This window comes from Montipora capricornis, chromosome 10 (assembly GCF_036669925.1).
Source record: "Montipora capricornis isolate CH-2021 chromosome 10, ASM3666992v2, whole genome shotgun sequence".
NCBI lineage: Eukaryota > Metazoa > Cnidaria > Anthozoa > Scleractinia > Acroporidae > Montipora > Montipora capricornis.
In genome coordinates, this window is record NC_090892.1 from 26,973,388 (window position 1) to 26,981,197 (window position 7,810).

Sequence of the window (7,810 nt, forward strand, 5' to 3'; positions counted from 1 at the left end):
GCATGTTCCGTAGACCGCTTTTCACGAAAACCATACTGTGACTCATGGAGAATAACGTACTTTTCAAGAAAAGCTTTAGATCCGGTTGAAGACTGAAAGCAGTGATATGCGTCTATAGTTAGATTGGTTAGATTCATCATTACTTTTGTAAATTGGGATGACTTTAGCAAGTTTCAATTTTGAGGGATATATTCCTTGTTCAACCAACATGTTAATTAGTGCGGACAGGGGATGGCTAAGAATATGTCTTGCTGATCGCAAGATGCCAGTGGGAAAAGAGTATAATCCATGAGCCTTGTTTAATGAAGTGTTCATAATTTCAGACTCTATTTCAGTTTGTGTTACTGGAATAGCGCTGAAATGGCCAAAGTACGCCACAAAAACACTGATAAGGTATCGAGAAGACAAGGTAAAGCATTTTTGTTCGATTCATGTTCTTTATTTCGACTCCTAAACACGTTTGCAAATACAAACGCTTATAATTTTTAACTGATCGTGATGCTCAAATTACATTGTTAGCTTGGGGTACCTGTGGTCACGCCAAATACTAGACGATCCGTGAGCAAAACCTGGGTGTCCTGTGGTACATTTCTCACAAAAACAAAGGGCACTGAGTTGTGTGGTATTGAAGGCGCTGAAACTGAATTTCCCAGGAGTAATACCGAAAATATAAAAAATCGAAAAAGAGAAAAAAGCGTAGGAATCCATTAGGTACTCCTGATAACTCCAGCAGGCTAGGGAATCGAGCTCGAATGCGGCATATTTCTCATCATACCAAGAGCCGCTTTGTCCGGAAACAAAACAGTACTTGTTTTTTTGTTTCCTCAGAAGTGAAACGTATCTATTTTAAGTTTGTAATTGAAAATCTAAACATCTACGAGATGCAAAAACAAAATTGCGAACACGTGAACCTTAATAATCGCAAATCATAATGCTGACAAACACAAAAGCGAAAAAAATGGTTAATAAATATGAAGTTTTTACTATCCGAATGATTTTGAATTAGATTAAAGCCATATATTATTGAAAAATCTTCGTGTTAATGAGTAGTGTAAACAATCTTGGAACTAGTAAGTCAAAATATTAAAGTAAAGTTTATTTAAAGACTCATTGCAGCAGTATTGAATTACTGGTTGAATTACTGAGCTATATACAGTATTATATAATACTATAATATAAGAAACAATAAATAATAAAATATAATTACTAGAACTATATTATGAATAAATCAATACAAGCTTAAGCTACTAAATGTACTTATAGGTGACAAACTCTTGCGTGCGCTTTGGTCTACAAGAAGGGCGCATGATACGACTAACGCCAGATCTGAGATTGTAATTGTGAACAAACTCCTCCCGTTTGGGGAGAATAAGGTGCAAGGGGTGGTTCTCATTCCGGAGTCTATCAATACAAACCTGGCACAGATGGGTGCACCTCTCACTTAATGTCGTTAGATTGAGTGCAATTAATGCCTTATTGTAATTCATTAAAGGGAAAATGATGCGCATAGCCCTTTTCTGAATGCTCTCTATCTTATAGCATAGAAAATCTGGTATATTTTGCCACACGGAGGCAGCGTATTTTAGGATAGGACGAACAACAGTTGTATAAACCTTTGCTAATGAAGCTGGGGATGCACCACATTGCTTAAGGATCCTTATAGAGTAAAGTCTCTTGTTTCCCTTTTTCACAATATGTTCTACATGATGGTTCCATTTCAGGTCATTACTTATATAAACACCTAATAACTTATATGTCAGGACTCTCTCAATTGAATTACCACCAATTACAATAGGATTCACAATAAAATTATGATTGTTCTAGGACTCTCTCAATTGAATTACCACCAATTACAATAGGATTCACAATAAAATTATGATTGTTCATAAAATTGATTAGCATTTCCTTGCATTTAGTGGGATTCAGTTTCATTCCATGATCTTCAGAAAAGGCATAAATATCATTTGTAGCAAAATTGAGTAAACTGACACTATTCCTGGGAATTATCTCAAGGGCTGTTGTATCATCAACAAACTTTATTCTAAGATTTCATGAGCGCAATAAATTATTTGTCATAATCGTAAACACAATGGCTTCCAGCTTGGTGCCTTGTGGCATACCACCCTTGGGAGTTTTCCACTCAGATATAAGGTTTTCGATCCTCGCAGCCTGAGTCCTGATACACAGAAACGCTGTTATCCAGTTTACTTTAAGGACATGATGCACATGCATCTTCCTTAGCTCCTCACTGAATTAGAACAATGTGATCAATCATTTCAAAACCTTTAGAGTAGTCAGCGCAAAACAGTCTAGCACCACAGTTCCCTGTATCCACTGCTTCCTACACCGCCTGAAGCAAATACATTAACGCGTCGGTGGTAGAATGCCCAGAACGTGCAAACTGACGTGGGTCAATCAGATGAGACACTTGTGTGATCAAGCGATCCCGTGTAAATCCTTCAAACTCCTTAGCACGTCAGAGCGATCGGTTGCAAATCGCTATCTATCTGCTGCGGAGGAGAGATTTTAGGAGTTGGATTCAACAGTGAGGCCTTCAGGGCGTCAGGAAAATAACCCTCCGTCAGGGATTTTTTGTAAAAATCCTGGACAACTGGTGCCGGTTCTTTAGCAAAGTCCTTTAGTACTCTGTTCGGGATGCAGTCAGGGCCAATAGTCTTTCCGATCTTCACAGCCGAGAGGGCCCGAAAAGCTTCCCCCTCAGATACCAGGAATTCAGGGGGAACTTCCCGAGGGACCAGGGCTGGAGGCTCCAGGGGTGTAAAGTGATCTGTCAAACTGATAAAAAAATTGTTCACCTTATTTGAAAGTGAGAGCATATCTGGGCAGTTCTAATCCAGGAATTGATATTGCCAGTCCAGACAAGCGTTTAAATAGCAAGAAATATGCCATTACCGAGTTCATGTCTTCAAAGCGAGTCTTAGTGCGAAGTTTTTGTGATGGTAATAAGTTCTACCTTATTCGTTCTAATTTTCGCGAGGCTTTAATTTCGCTATTTTTGCGATTTGGAAAAAATCGCGAAATTAAAGACTCGCTAAAATTAGGATACGCCAAAATTAAACACGCGAAATTTAATACACTTCTATGATTGCTTTAATCAATGATTAACTGTGTTTATAGCTACATGGTAATTGTCATCAGTCTATTTATCTTCTACTTCAGCACTTTCTTCATCCGAATCACTCATTTCTTCTTCTTGTACATATATCTCTGTTAAAACATCTTTCGTGCAGTCATCAAAAGGTGCATTTAAGTCAGGCTCTTTATAATTAGCCAACACAAGCTCCTTGTATTTGTCAATTATCAATCTGTTCTTTGCTGTGGCTTCGATTTCAATCACAACTTTAACTGGAATTTCAAGTCCTCCTTGTACTAGCGATGATCTTCTGTGCGTTGTATTTATGACTTCAACGAAAGCAACCCCTCCTCTTAAAAGAAAAAAACGTGTAGGCCTAGAGATCTCTCTGGGTAAGTGACCAATGATTGAGTCAGCAAGCCGTCCAGGAAGGCGCTTATGGAGGTTCTTTCTTTCGTGAGACAGGTTCAAACGTTCCCTAAGGATCTCTTTCCAAACTTCTTTGTAGACGTGAAATCCACGAATCCGCCACGAATACCACACAGAAAAGAATATGTAACAGTAGCCTCTATTTCGTTGTTTGCCATAATTGTAACAGAGAACATGTGATTACAATCAAGTGACGTTTTATACCACCTACGGTTTGAACATGACCTTTGTGACATACGTACTGAGGATCGATGTTTCATTTTAATTTTTACGCAACTGCTTGGCTTTAATAGTCACACGATGGCATTATTTCGCTGCGGCTTTACAATTCAAAATGACAGCCAATCGGATTCAGTAAATTGCGACATTGCGCCTTCAATTTCTGCTTCTTTTCCAAGTCACTGAAGAAAACACACCTCTTGGTACTGTTGAGTATCAAAACGTTGTATCTGTTGTAGGAACATTGCTAGATGATCATGATGGCCAGAAGAGTTCCTCAGCTACAGCAAGAAAGAGAGGGAATTACAACCATTATTCACCCGAAATACGTGCCAAGATTGGAAAGTATGCTAGTCGAAAGCGTTAAAACTATTCAAGGCAGAAGTACCAAATTTGAAGGAAAGCACAGTACGAAGTCTTAAGCAAGCATATGAGAGGAAGCTTACAGAGGTGAGAAAGAAAAGAAATGCAGAAGCTCAAGTTCTTGCTATTCCAAGTGATACACGTGGCCGCCCACCTATACTCCTTGAACTAGACGCAAAATTAATTTCACTGCTTAAAAGCATACGAAGTAGAGGAGGAGTAATTAATTTCTTAGTGGTGAAAGCAACTGCATTGGCGCTTGTTAAAAGCAATCCTTCAAGTAGTGTGACAGGGTTTCAGCCCACAACCACCTGGGTTTAAGGTCTGTTTATCGACGATGTGGCTTCTCACGAAGAGCTGGAACTACCACTCGCCTCCCAGTCCCTCGAGGACTGTTTGAGGAATGCAAGCTCACGTTCCTTGGCGACATAAACAAGGCAATCAATGAACATAAGATTCCTCCTGAATTAGTGCTAAATGCTGACCAAACTCCTTACTCATATGTCTCGGTAGGCAAAATGACAATGGCTCCGGGAAATTCTTCTTCTGTACCGATAGAAGGCCTCACTGACAAGAGAATTATTACACTTACTTTTGTTATATTTCTCTCCGGTAACTTTTTGTCAATGCAAATAATATACCAAGGGAAAACCAGAGCAAGCCAGCCAAGGAATTTCCAGTTTCCGAAGGGATTTTTGGTCTCGCAGAATCCAAAACACTATTCAAATGAGACGGAAACGTTAAGCCTGATAGATAAAGTAATCAAACCTTATGTAGACCTCAAACGGAAGGAGGTGAAACTACAGCCCAACTCAAAAAGCGCTGCTCATCTGGGATGTGTTCAAAGGCCAGAAAACCGACAAGGTTTTATCAAAGTTAGCATCACTGAATATCGAGGTTGTTTCAGTCCCTGCCAACATGACGCATTTTTTTTAGCCTCTTGATCTTACTGTAAATGCAGAGGCAAAGCGCTTCATGAAAGACCAGTTCGCTATGTGGTATTCAGCAGAAATACAAAAGCAAATGGACGCATGAGGGAATGATAACGACATTGAAGTTGATCTGAGATTATCTGTTTTGAAGCCCTTGCATACTACTACTACTACTACTACTACTACTACTACTACTACTACTACTACTACTACTACTACTACTACTACTACTACTACTACTACTACTACTACTACAAAATATTAATAATACTACTACTAATAATAATAATAATAATAATAATAATAATAATAATAATAATAATAATAATAATTGTCGCTGCAAATCGCCGTCGCAAAGTACAGCAACGACGCAGCTCAACAAGGTCGAACCGAAAGCATACAATGAGTGTTCTCCTAGAAAATGGCTCCACCAGTTTTGCATGATAATAGAGTCAAATTCCCAAAAGACATTTTACTGCGTTGTTCTTTACACCAACATGGCTGCCGTGACGTCAGATGAAAACCATCAATTGATTTAACCAGGAACCAGTTGAAGAAATATTGCTGGCTTCTCAAACTTCGTTTTACACTAGAATGACGAAACAAATATTTTCCGACGTGCAAAACTATGGTTACCTGTTAATCATTTGCAAGAAAGAACACTTGAAACCCAAAATGGCTGAAAAACAAGTTGCATATCAAATGTAAACCCACATGTGCAAATTAGTTAAGTTCGAACATGATCAATCCACAAAAAACGAAAAATCTCACAAAACCTTTTCCAGCCAAAAACGTTTTATTGAAACAAACAACATGGAAGAAAGAAACTTCCCATTTCATTGCGTGCGTTCAAACAAGTAACACTAAATACACTAAATACATTTTCTGACATTTCCCACCAGTGTTGGGGAACAAACCCTGTAAATGGAGAGGCAAAGCGCTTCATGAAAGACCAGTTCGCTATGTGGTATTCAGCAGAAATACAAAAGCAAATGGACGCATGAGGGAATGATAACGACATTGAAGTTGATCTGAGATTATCTGTTTTGAAGCCCTTGCATACTACTACTACTACTACTACTACTACTACTACTACTACTACTACTACTACTACTACTACTACTACTACTACTACTACTACTACTACTACTACTACTACTACTACTACTACCAACAACAACAACAACAACAACAATAATAATAATAATAATAATAATAATAATAATAATAATAATAATAATAATAATAATAATTGTCGCTGCAAATCGCCGTCGCAAAGTACAGCAACGACGCAGCTCAACAAGGTCGAACCGAAAGCATACAATGGGACCTCTGGCAGCCGCTATACGGTGCATGTGTGACCTTGGAGCCGGCTGTATGCTGGTTTATGCCGAGGGGGGAAACCGGAGAACCCGGAGATAAACCCTCGAAGCAGAGAAGAGAACCAACACAAACTCAACCCACTTATGGCGTCTGGTCTGAGAATCGAACCTCGGCTACATTGGTGGGAGGCGAGTGCTCTCACCACTGCGCCATCCCTGATAAGCCTTATCAGCTTGTATAAATATTTGACAAGCAGCGAAAGGAAACGCCATCTCATGAAAGGATGCGAAAAAGCAGGTGCAGCTGGGGGTGAAACATCACTTACATCTGAGGACCCATTTAAAGATATAGACAGTGCACCACAGTAATAATATAGACACTGCACAAGGCTGTATCGGAAGACATGCTTAAATTGTATTTCATTATTATTCATCTATAGTTTTGTTCTGTCAGAACTGTATGAAAAAGGTATTTAAAATCTTTTTTTTTTTACAATTGACTTTTACAGTTGACTTTCATTAAGTACAATATTGCAGTAGCATTTGATTGATTTGCAGTATTTGCTTGATTTGTTTGCATTATTAACGCTATTTCTATTACCTAATTGCAAATCCTGATTGTAAATAAATCGTTATTTAAGTGATCATTCAATAAGAAACGGTTTTCTAAGTCTGTCTTTTGTCAAATTTTCACGAAATTAAATGCCCTAAATTTATCATTTTTTGCAAAATCGAGAAAATTAATGTTCGCGAAATATTCGTGTTCCAAATTCGCGAAATTAAGTGCCTGCGAAAATTAGTACGAATAAGGTACTTTATATATGAATGAAAACTTCGCACTTAAGCCGTGTTCATATTAGGTCTCGATTGTGATCGAATTATAATCGAATTAAATATGAAATGGGTTCACATCAACTAATTACAGTCCCTCATTATAATTACTTCAAACAACCTCAAGGGGGTTGTTTGAAGTAATTACAGTGCGTAATTGAACAGAATGGCGAACACGTGGTGGTATGAGCAGACGAAACTTCTAATCGCTTTATGGAGCGAAGATTTGGATTTGTCATCTTCTGTTCTCAGAAGCTATCCTTGGTTCTCTCCTCGCCTCAAGCATGGTGATGATGATCGTGGCAGCCACGCGATACGGCGCCAGTACACTGCGATGTTACCCTATTGTATTTGAATTTTCGCAGATGTGAACAGAACCATAATTGAATAAAATTGAATGGAGCCTGAATTATGTTGATCATAATTAACGTTGAGTGGGAACATGGCTTTAGACTCGCTTTGAACTATTTTTGGTTTGCATCCACGAGATGAGACAGCCACGTTGGTGGACAAAACAATAGAAAATGGGTCAAAACTGCTTAGAATCGCTGGTTGTTTACCATTTACAAAAATTTCCGGAAATTTCGGTGGAAATTTCCATCGGGTGAAAACCGTGTTCC